Below are 12,619 nucleotides of genomic sequence, written 5' to 3' on the forward strand. Positions count from 1 at the left end.
CGTGATGTATTCAGTGGCTACGACATGAGAACTTTGCTGAAACTAGTAATAAATGAAACCTGTGTAGCAGGCTGGGCGTAGTGTTGTGAACATCTAATGATTTCTATTAATGGAAATCAGGGGGTATACCCTTTTGCTCATATAAATAAATAAATAGCAGAGCCCCTGTCGGGTCAGCTTTGTTCTCATTCGGAGATGTCGAGCAAATTGCAGTCCAACAGCAAACTATGTCATCAAATTCAAGTTTCACAGCCAAATATGAGTACAACTAAACAACAATGTCATCATGTTTTAGTTGTCATACAATCACCAAACACAAATCAGCATACATAACAAGTGATGTTCTCACAGCAAAATACTAAACAACATGTTCATCAGGTTTCAGTTGTCATAGCAAACACAATTTCACATAGTAGATAAAAAAATGTCATCTGACAGGCAAATATGACAAAAGCAATGTAATCATCATCCGCAGCAGCAGCGTCAATATCTTCGCCATGTGTATCAGTCTGAATCATAATTCCCCACGGTGTCATCTTCTTCTTCGTCCTCAACGTCCTCGAACATTGGATTCTTCTTGATCAACTCTTGTATGTCCATAGCACGACAAGCAATCTTTTCACCGGCGTCATTCACGTGATGGTTCTCAAAGATATTAGGAACATCTGTGTTATCTTGTACATCAGGAGCAGTGTAAGCATCATCTTGTTGTGCAACTTCATTAAACGAATTTCTCTGCTCAAACCTTTGCAATACTCTCCAGTCATCGCTACGTGCAAATGTGTCTTCCAAGAAAAATATATGTGTTGCTTGATTTGCCAAAATAAAAGGCTTGTTGGTCTGGTACGCTGCCTTGACATTGATGGATTTGCAATAATCATCAGCTCTGGGTTTTGCGATCCTGGAAAACAGGTTATACCAACGACAGCACAACAGAACCACACACCGATGATCCTCGAAATTGGAGATTGCTGCTACTGAATAATGTCTGTTATGTTAGCATACATTTCAGTTGTCTCTTTGTCATACGTATCCGTGCTCATGATGGCACTGTTTTGTGTCTTCCTGCCTTCGTCTCGTGCAAGGGTGTTGTAGCGCACATCTCCAACAACGCAAGATTCATAATGTCTTACCCGAGTATCAGGACCCATTGCTAGTGAGTAAAGGGCATCATCAACTGCATGCCCATCCTCCTGCATCTTCTTAACCTATGGTTAGAAAATAGACAAGCTGATCATCTTATGTACTCAATATATTAAAAAAAACTGACAGTGCACTTCAAAAGCTTACATGGTTCTTGAACCATTTCGCAAATCCTGCCATAACCAGTTTGTCAATGTTTCTTGGATTTTGCGGCAGTAACTCCTCTTTGAGGATGCTGCACAATATAGTGATCGCGTCAAACATCTAAATATATAAGAATGTGCTGCAAGTTTAGTAGATTACGATGTATAAGTTGCAGTGCTACACTTACTTGATATAAGGTAGTATGTCAAGACAGTTATTCAACACATACCAAACCATTTTTTCCAAATCTTTAGGTTTGTCCTCTTGTCGTCTGTTCCCTGTAACTCGAACAGAATAATCGAAAACATTGAGCCCGGGATTGTCTTCACCCACCTCTTTGCTAAGCTGATCAGCTGTTTCAATGTATTTTGAGCAAAATGTCAACGCTTCTGTAGCAATGTAGGCCTCTGCAATGGAACCCTTGGGTCTAGCTCTATTCCTAACATAGCCCTTGAAAGTGCCTAGCCGCCTTTCAATAGGGTACATTCAGCCATATTGTACTGGACCTCTAAGTAGTGCCTCATCAGGTACATGAACAGCCAAATGCACCATCACATCAAAGAAGGCTGGAGGATATATCTTCTCAAGGTCGCTTAGGATAGTTGGTATCTTGTCTCTAAGACGCTCCAAAGCATCTATCCTGATATTCCTACTGCAGAGTTCCCTGAAGAATTGTCCCAACTCTACAACTGCTCTGTATAAGTCAGGGCGGCCCAATCCTATAAGGATAACAAGTAAAACCCTTTGAAGTAGGATGTGGCAATCATGAGTTTTCAACCCTTGGACCTTGTTTCCATCTGCACTGACTCTCCTTTCACGGTTGGAAGCAAATCCATGTGGGAATCTCACACATGACAGGACCTCGCATAATTCTTTTCTTTTTACCTTGTCCAAGACGTACACAGCTGGTGCCATATCCCATGGTTTACCTTCATCTTGCACCTGCAAATCCTTTCTGATACCCAGGTGTGTCAAATCAATCCTAGATTTTAAGGTATCTTTCATCTTGCCTTCAATATTAAGAAGTGTGCCGATAATGATGTCACATATATTTTTATCGATGTGCATCACATCAAGATTATGCCTCTGATCCAAATCTTTCCAATACTCCAAGTCCTACAAAGTGGACCTGCGGGTAAACAATAATCTCTCTTCTACCCTGCCACGCTTCCTTTTCCCGCTACCATTACCAGGATGGTTTCCTGGTGTAATATGCCTGACCTTCTCTAATTCCACTTGCAACTCATCGGTGGTGAGCCTCTTTGGCGCATCACGGTTTTCATGCTTTGCATTGAACACATGTCTTCGGTATTTTCTAGGATGCGGCTTGTCCTTGGCAAGGAAATGGCGGTGTCCAATGTAACAGATCTTGCTAAGTATTGCGTATGACAGCGGATTCCAGTCACAGCGAACACATGCATTGTAACCATGTGTCGTTCGCCCTGACATAGTGCCCAAAGCCGGATAATCATGGATGCACCAAATTATAACAGCACGCAGAAAGAAATAAGCTGGTGGGCTGCTATATAGGTCTCGAGTGAGAACACCCTTCCATAGCTGTTGAAGTTCCTCCACAAGAGGCTCCATGAACAAATCAAAATCCTTTCCAGGACTTTTTGGACCTGGGATGAGCAAGGCCATCATGTAGTTTGATTCTTTGGTGCAGACATTTGGAGGCATGTTTTAAGGGATAACAAGCACTGGCCACATGCTATATGTGGCGCTCTGGTGGCTAAATGGTTTAAATCCATCTGAAGCTAAGCCAAGTCTAATGTTTCTCAGGTCAGCAGCAAACTCTTTGAGTTTATCATTGAAGCTTTTCCACTCACTACCATGAGATGGATGGCTCATTACATTCTGATCTCTGTACTCCTGGTTCCTAGAATGCCACAGTACATCCTCTCTTGTTTCAGCATCATGATACAACCTCTGCAATCTTGGTGTAATTGGAAAATGTCTCAGAACATTATGAGGAATCCTCTTCACAGCATCGCCATCTTTCCATCTTGATGATTTGCATTTCGGGCATTCACTTAAGTTGGCTTAATCCTTCTGGAACAGAACACAATTATTCTTACAAACATGGATCATATCATATCCAATTCCAACTGCACGAAGGAAATTCTTCATTTTACTGTAGGTGTGTGGCAGCTCAGACGCATCTGGGAAAGATTCGCCGAAAGCAGCCAACATCGCATCGAATGATTTGTTGGTCATCCGCTCAGATGTCTTCACCTGAAGAAAGGTGACCATAGCTGAGAATAATGACAGCTTATTTCCTAGGGTGACAGCAACGTTGCATTGTTCCAACATGCGGGCCCACTGTTTTTCTTCTGCAGGTGAAAGTTCACGGAATGCTCGAGCATTTCGTAGCATTGTTTCAATGTTGGTCAAACTCACTAGCTCCGCCACCAACACCTCCTCCTCCTCTTCCACCTAAGCATCAAGCAGATCAAGATGGTGATCTGCTGCTTCCACGTAGTCAATAACATTGACATTCACAGCTTCACCATGATGAACCCACCTAGTATATGTGACCGACATCCCATACAAGTGTAGATGATTTTGCACAGTTGATTGTGGTCTTGTAACTGAATTCATACAACTACTACACGGGCAGAGCACATCTGATTTCGGACCACCATACTCAGCTCTGATAAAGTTCATGAAGTTTTCAACCCCCTCGACATATGCAGCGGAGAATCTTCGAGCAGAAGTTATCCAAGTCCTGTCCATCTGTTAGACATACAAATTAGTTCTTCTATAGATATTACAGGAAAAACATATATGCTTTTTTATGAAGTCCAGAAAAAATACCTAGGTCGATGTCTAAAGCTATGGCAAGATATTTGGACGAGCAGATCTAAGTAACAAAATATATGTAAAGCTAATTCAGCAAACAGATTTGAGTGCCAAATTATGGTAGGCTGTTTCAGCAGTCAATGAGGCCGAGCACACAGCCATCGAACTATCAAAGGCCATCGCAGCAACAAAGATCGAGTATAAAATGGCGTAGACCTATTTCAGCTAACAGATTGGCTACTAGACCATGGCAATCTACATCACAATAAATATATGGCAGGATATTTTAGCAACTAATCAGCCTTGGCATGCCATCTCAGCTAAGCAGATTGAGTGCAGAACAGGGCAAGGAAGCTTCTTAAGCAGAGCATATTGACAGTAAACTACTTCGGCAAACAGTGAGATTAACAGCGTCTATCAGCTAACATTCAGCGCTACACTGACATGAATGGGGCCTCAGTCTAGAATGCGCGTACCGTGGGAGAAGCTGACCGGCGTGCGTCTCCACACGAACGTCGCCAGCAGTGGCAGCGCTGACCGCCGTGCGCCTCCACAAGAACGTGGCCAGAGGTGGCGGCACGGCTAGAGGACGGCAGTCTATGAGAGCATAATGTGGGAGCGAGAGGATCGCCGAACCGTGGCGCACGTATCGGCATGGCGGGGAGGGCAGCTTTGGCGGAGCGAATGGAGTGGAGGGGGACAGGGGGAGGGGGTTTGGGGAATATTATTGGCTAGTTGGCCGAAGGGCGGTTGAATCAGATTTGGGGGGAATTTTTGGGTGTGGGGGGGAGGATTTTCGCGCGGTGGGTGGGGGGAGTTTAGCACATGGTCAGTTTCTCCAAGTGCAGTCCCACGTGTCAGTGAAGAGGCAAGCCGAAGCGCGTTCCGTCTGCGTGAGCCGTGTGCAGGACCGAACGTGTGTGGGGTGCAATGCGACCGTGACAGGAGTGCTGTGAGTGTACTTTATTTTTTCCTTTTAAACTAGGTGCTTCACCCCCTCAAAAAAATCTGTTGCTTTGCGCGATCCATCGATACTACTACTAGTAATCCGGTAATCCCGACTAAAACGGTGCGGCCGGGTCTTTTCCCGCGCGATATGCTGGGAGGTTGGCCTAGTTGGGTTTTTTAGGACGAGTAATGCTACACCTACGTAATCCCAGTTACCTACTTAACGTAATGTGAAACGTGTGAGCTGTTGATTGTAGATTGGGGGAGGGAGGGGCCCACCACCATGAAAATCAGGGGAGGAGAGATAGAGGCAATTTACGTTAACCCTTTCGTAGGTTCTCGTAGATGTAGAAAGATGTGTCTGATCCTGCAATATAGGCCGTCCGATCTATATCTAACGGATAGGAAGGAAACTATGACAATTTACCCGCACTCCTCTCCACATTTGCAGATAAGGCTTTCCCTCGTTCATCCTTTTCTCCCACAAGATCTTGATCTTCTGTGCAACGCACGGGCATCTTGCTAGTACTCCTACAATATGTATATTATTGTGAAAGTTCATATACACCGGCCGAGATTAATGCAAACACGGCAGATTTTCATTACGTTTCGAACTTTTATAGGACAAAAAAATAAAATAAAACTGACCCTAATCTATTCTATGGCGGCGACCGACGTTCTCCATCTGTGATCTCCATGTACGGGGGCGGGGCTCAAGACCCGTGAAGTGAAGGTGCGGTGTCCGGCGAGGAAAAGTAGAACACGGGAGACGGACCGGCCAGTTGGCACACCATGCCCTGCCGCCTCCCATGCCCTACTCATCCTCGGAGGAGTCCCCGAACTTGGCGGTGCCGGACGTTGGACAGCGGCAAGTAGGACGTGTGGCTGACGGTGCTCCCGTCGTCGGCCGCCAGTGTGGCCACCGCTTGTGCGGCGACTTGAGCGAGGGAGGCGACCTCGAGCTCCATCCCCGAAGACAAGCTCTCCCGCAGAGCGTTCGCGCTTGCGGTCATGGCGGATGTGGTTCCAGGTAGGAGGACGATGCGCTATGGTGTGGAGGTTAGCTGGGCGTTGCCGCTTTAAGTAGCGCATTCCGGTGAGGCCAAGCGTCCGGGTGCGTCATTAAGTTGCCGGAGTTGGTTCCGCGGGCACCGAGCCTCTTAATGACGACATACGAACGGACGGCATGAATGCGGGCAGCTAGCGCCGGCTAGGAACGCACCGCGTGACGGCGCGAGGGACGAGGGTTTTGGTGTGCCAGGGTAGTCAGCTGCGGTCGTGGCAACATTGGAGATGCCCTTTGCTCACATGCGATCCCCGCATGTCATTGAAAAAACAAGACGACCCGGCATGGTCTCAGGTCCAGAGGATGCAGTTGGCCGCGCCACACCACTCCACGGACGCGTCGCGGTGCCCCGTGCATCCTGGACGAGCCGGGTGTTGGGGTGTGTTTGGATTGTGGCCAAAGTGCACCTTGCCAAAATTGTGGTCATGACCAAAAGATTGGTCTTTGTTTGGATGGTTGCCATTTTTTTGGCATGCCAATGAACTCTAGCCAACTCTAGTTAATTTTTCTTGCCAATGTCGGCCAAATCATGGGCAACCAATACCTCAACCCAAATTTTGGTCATGACCCAAAGATTGGTCTTTGTTTGGATGGTTGCCATTTCTTATGCCAATGAACTCTAGCCAACTCAAGTTCATTTTTCTTGCCAATGTCGGCCAAATCATGGGCAACCAATACCTCAACCAAAATTTTGGCTACCCAATGCTTTGATGGGGCAACCTTGGGCACAAACCAAACATACCGTTGGTCGTGCCACAACACTAATGCCACCCTCGACAAACTGAAACCGACCATGTCTAGCGATGATATGAGCGCGTCGCTCACCGCGGTCGTCGTGTCCAAAGGCGGTGCTGGAGCTGCGCCCCGTTGTTGGCCCCAACGACCCACATGAACGGTTGTCGGTGGCGAGGAGGTCGTGGGCCAGCTCCTCCATTGGACTAGTCTGCGCTACGTCGTCCTGACGGGTGTGCCCCACATGTCTGTTTCCCTGTTATCCCGGCCATATTCGAGCGTCAGTGCTCCACGTTGCGCATTAGGCCTTTTACTATGTAGGCCAATCGAGACAACTTATTGTTTATTTGAGCCGTTCAAGTATAATCATGTGGCGTTTGCTTATTTCTCATTCCTCTCCAACCCTCTTCTCCATCGATCATGTCGCCCTCCAGTCGAGTCCATCCTCCCGCATGCCTCATTTGAACATTCCGCCGAGTATCATTCGCATGTACCCACCCTAGTCCTCTTTCAATATGTCTCCGGACCCCGAGATGAAATCGAGAGGGAATGAGTGGGGGCACGTGATACCGAAGGCAGATTCAAAATTTTGAACCGGTGATCATAGCATCCGCAAATCATATATAAAGGGTATTCAACGTTCGTTTCGTTTTTGAACGTACAATATAATCCCTCCTATACTTTCTAGTTTACATATAAGTTTTTATGTGTAGTCAAAGTATATCTACTTTGATCAAAAATGTATCAACATTCAATAATGCCCAATCAATATTGTTAGATTCGTACATACTCCTAGATTTGTACTTGAGATGGTTTCCAATTTGACTATTGACAAGATTAATAGTACACGAGATGTATAATGTGAAAATTATATCATTGGAAACTCCTTTCACATACGAATTTGACCGTATTCTTTGTGTAAGTTGCATGTCATATATTATTACTCTAACATTTTGTGAAAGTTAGCCTCGAAAAACGCATTAGACCCTGTATGCTTTGTGTAAGTTGCATGTCATATATTATTACTCTAACATTTGTGTAAGTTGCATGTCATATATTATTACTCTAACATTTGGTCAAAGTAGTATAGTGGAAGTGGATCCTCTGACGTAGGTATCCCCGCCTTACCCTCCCTTTCGGTCACTTACTGGCGGACCCCATGCTTGCTAGGCCCCGCATGTCAGTTACTCAATGGGTTCGGCCACGTCAGGGGATCCTCATCTGTAGTATACTCCCTCTGTTTTTATTTACTCCGCATAAAATGGAGGGGGTGGTGGTATAATAAATGACGCGGGCGGGGGAGGGGGAGGGACATCGGTTTGCTCTCAACTGCGGTCCCACAAGCGAGCGAAAACGCAAGACGAAGCGCGTTCCATTCGGTGAGCGACGTGGAGGGTCCAGTGTGCCGGGCTGCAAGGCGAACGCGACAAGAGTGATGTACAGTCAAAACTGTTTGACCGGTCGTCAACGGAACCACTATTCACACCAGAACCTTTGCTGCTCGGCCTACGCCAGCCACTGCCCTAAAACCACACCAAATCTCCAGCCCATTCCCCCACCTTCGATCCCCTAGACCGCATCAAGCATCCCCTAGTTCGCCGGAAAGCCATGGTGCGCCGCAAGATCACTTACTACAAGATGCTGATGCCGGAGCGCCGCACAGAAATCGCGGCGGCGGTCGGTGCCACAGACCTTCGTTACCAAGCTCGCTTTGCGGCGGGCCAATCCCCGAGTTCTCTGGAGCCAAGCTACGAGGAGGAGGAAGCCGATCCAATGTTCATGGCGGAGGTCGCGGCGCAGAAGGCCCCCGATGGGTATGAGACGATGGACGTCGACTTCGTGCCAGTGTCCGAGTCCCCCATGGTGCAGGCGGACCAGCGGTTCAACATGGTGATACTAAAGGAGGACCGCGAGGCAGAGGCTCAACTCGACGCCGAGCGCGCGCATGCCGCTGCCATCGAGGCTCTCCTGCAGGAGGAACCGGATGTCGTGGATGTGAACCGGGCGGCGGAGGCTCGACTCGACGCGGAGCGCGCGTGTGCCGCTGCCATCGAGGCCCTCCTGCAGGCGGAACCAGACGTCCTCGACTTGAACCGGGTTGTGCTCTCGTCCATGCAGAGTGCCCGCACGCTCCGCTTGAAAGAGTAGCTGGAGGCCGAGGAGAACCATGATGTGGAGACACACGTCGGCAGCGACGGCTGGTTCGCGTCGGCAGCCAAAGACGACGAGGTCGTCTCTTTCCGCGAGCAGTGATAGTTTTTCTTTATGTTGTTGTTTTTATGGATCTTTTGCTGTGTAAAAACATATATTTGTTATGCAAGTCGCCTGACTTGGGTCATTCTACCATTTCAGGCGGTTGGATGAGTACGTACATGTGGCGAAGTTTGGCAATGCAAGGCCTAGACCCAAACAGGATAAGTATGTACGTACTAGGAGTACTAGTGTTAAAAAAGAAAGGCTGGGTTATCCTTCGCGGGATTTAATCGATACAAATCCTCATTTCATGTGTCAATTAATGCGTATTTTTTTCTCCAAAGACCAAAGAGCTAACCATCTCACTCCTCATCGCTTGATTAATGCAGCGCCATGCAAACCAACCTTCTCACTTCCGCATGCATGCAGGGGATATTAATGTCCTTGGTTGCTAACCCCATCAATTTTTCCTCAATTAGTGTTAGTGGCCCTTTGCAAATTGTAATTTTGATATACTGGCCTTGTGTACAAAAAAATGGAGGTAGTAACTATATTTGACTTCCTTCCCTATTGCGGTGACGTCGATGATATTTTTTGGGTGGTTTGGCGAAGTGCGTTCGACGGAGAACACCATTGAGGGAGACCACGGTAAGTCGTTCGCAAGTGCCGCCTGCAAGCCGAGACAACCGCCTTATTTGCATCCAGGAAGTCCTTTACAGGACTACTAGGAGTAACTAATGCGGTGAGATGGCTTCTAGAAGAAGACGATGGAGAAGCGGAGTCAGCGAAGAGTGAAATGATGGTTGCTTAGTCCGTGCTTTTGTGATTTGACGCCTCACTGCATTGTGATTTGTGATAGAAGGGACAGGGGAGTAGACTCTGTGCTCTATACTGTACTACATGCGTCCAAGCATGGGAGAAAGAGGAGAGACGTTGCATTTTTCTATTCCTTCAATCAATCAATCAGGGAGCTTCGATTCCATCTTTTTGGCTTTGGCAACACCGTCCACAATGGTTCCCACGATGCCAAAAGCTATTTTCACATTTGGCTACACATTGTGGATGCCCTTAACCGTACCACTTGGTTTTGCTCCTGTGTGCTATCTACAAAAATCTCAATTATATTGATCTAAAAAATTATAGAATCGAGATGAGTAAAAAGGAGGTGATTTTGCAGCGCGGATGGCGGGGGAGGTTTCTTATTTGAGCACTGCTACATCCACGTAATGGTTTACGTAAAGTTACGAACTGATGTGATGTGGGACTATTTGATTGGATTAAAGGAGAGGATTAGGCCCACCCCACCTGAAAATCAGGAGGGCATATATAGATTAGATGGAAAGTATACGTAGCAGCTACGTAGCCCTTTGTAAGTCTAGGATTAGGCTTCTTATTTTCGGAGGACGTTGTCCTGGCGGTTTGCTAACATGCGGTCCCACGTGTCTGTGCTTTACCAAGCCGATCCGCGTCCCACATGAGGCAGAACAACGGCAGAAGCAACACGTGATTAAGTTGAAGAAGATGAGGGAGAAGCGGATTCAGCAACGAGTGAAATGATGGTTGCTCCGTCCCTCCAACTTAACTGTGGGAAAGGTGCAGCTTTGTGATTTGACGCCTCATTGCTCATTACTACGGCGGCGCCATGACTGGGGTGCTTCACCCCGGCTGCTCTGCACTGTATTCCGGAATGGCACGTGGACTCGGTAGCTTGATGTCCCACATGTGGGTGAAAGGGACTAGAAGATTTATGAAAGCGAGCGCTCCACTCTTACGACGGAGGAGTAGACGACACGATGGCCCAGTGAACTATCACTTGTATTGTATAGTACTATAGTTTTGCTATTTCGCACGATCCATCGATACAAACCCGATTAAACAGGAAAGGGAGGGATTTTTCCCGCGCGGTAGATGATACTGGCCATACATTTGAAAGGCAATTTTAATGTATGCAAACTTAATAATTATAAGTAACAATATGATATCTAGTAAAACTAAAAACACATATGATTTATTGTGTTAGAGTGTAGTAGTAGTGTTGTATTACATAGTTGTTAGATGTAACATGCGAGAACGTGTAGAGATGTAGTTTTGGAGGGCCTACAGAGAGAAAAGCGTAATACGTTCACCGAACTTCAGAATAAGCTGATTACGGTCACTATATACGTTTTGCGGTGATTATACGGTCACTTGCTCACAGCTCAGCATCGGATTGCACTCTGTTGACCGACCAAGTAGTCTGCGTGGCGCCATGTTGACTAGTTAAATTGACCACGTTCGTTGTGGGTCCCACCTGTCAGTTCGCATAGGCAAAAGGTCAGATAAACACAAATTTATGCAGGCGCGACAAGGCTCCAACCCGTGCGCGGGAATCACCTGGTTGTGTATGTGTCTGTCAGGGACTGATGTGTGCGCATGCACGTGTAGGTTGAGCACTTGAGTGTGAGAGTATGTGTTGGTCGTGTGGTGTACTGGTGTGTGCATGCATGCGTGCATGTGAGTGTTGCGTGCGTGCGTGTGAGTGTTGCGTGTGTGCGTGGCTGCGTGTGTACGTGTGACTATTGCGTGCGTGCGTGGGTGCATGTGTTTGTGTGAGTGTTGCGTGGATAGAGTTCGTGTGCATGTGTGTGTGTGTATAATCACCAAACCAGCTCATGTGTGTTAAAATAGACGGCTCAGCATACCAATACAAGGCCACCTTGTCCGCTGTGCCCGCTGTCATGACTTCGAACCACCGTCCAAATATTTTTTTGTCATTTGTTTTCATTCTTACTAGCAATATGCCCGTGCGTTGCATGTAACATCAAGATGCATTTGTATGACTTGTTTATCTTGTGAGAGAAAAGGATGAACGATGGAAGGCCTTATTTGCAAATGTGGAGAGGTGTGTGGGTACTGAGGGAGTCCTGGATTGGGGGTTCTCCGGACAGCCGGACTATATCCTTTGGCCAGACTGTTGGACTATGAAGATACAAGATTGAAGACTTCGTCTCGTGTCCGGATAGGACTCTACTTGGCGTGGAAGGCAAGCTAGCCAATATGGATATGTATATCTCCTCCTTTGTAACTGACCTTGTGTAACCCTAGCCCCCTCCGGTGTGTATATAAACCGGAGGGTTTTAGTCCGTAGGACAACATACAATCATACCATAGGCTAGCTTCTAGGGTTTAGCCTCTCCGATCTCGTGGTAGATCAACTCTTGTAATACGCATATCATCAAGAATAAATCAAGCAGGACGTAGGGTTTTACCTCCATCAAGAGGGCTGTGGGAGTCCTGGATTAGGGGGTCTCCGGACAGCCGGACTATCTCCATTGTCCGGACTGTTAGACTATGAAGATACAAGATTGAGACTTCGTCTCATGTCCGGATGGGACTCTACTTGGCGTGGAAGGCAAGCTAGGAAATACGGATATGGATATCTCCTCCTTTGTAACCGACCTTGTGTAACCCTAGCCCTCTCCGGTGTCTATATAAACCGGAGGGTTTTAGTCCGTAGGACACAACAACTACAACATAGAATCATACCATAGGCTAGCTTCTAGGGTTTAGCCTCTCTGATCTCGTGGTAGATCTACTCTTGTACTACCCATA

Source organism: Triticum urartu, chromosome 7 (assembly GCF_003073215.2).
Source record: "Triticum urartu cultivar G1812 chromosome 7, Tu2.1, whole genome shotgun sequence".
In the NCBI taxonomy this organism is placed as follows: domain Eukaryota; kingdom Viridiplantae; phylum Streptophyta; class Magnoliopsida; order Poales; family Poaceae; genus Triticum; species Triticum urartu.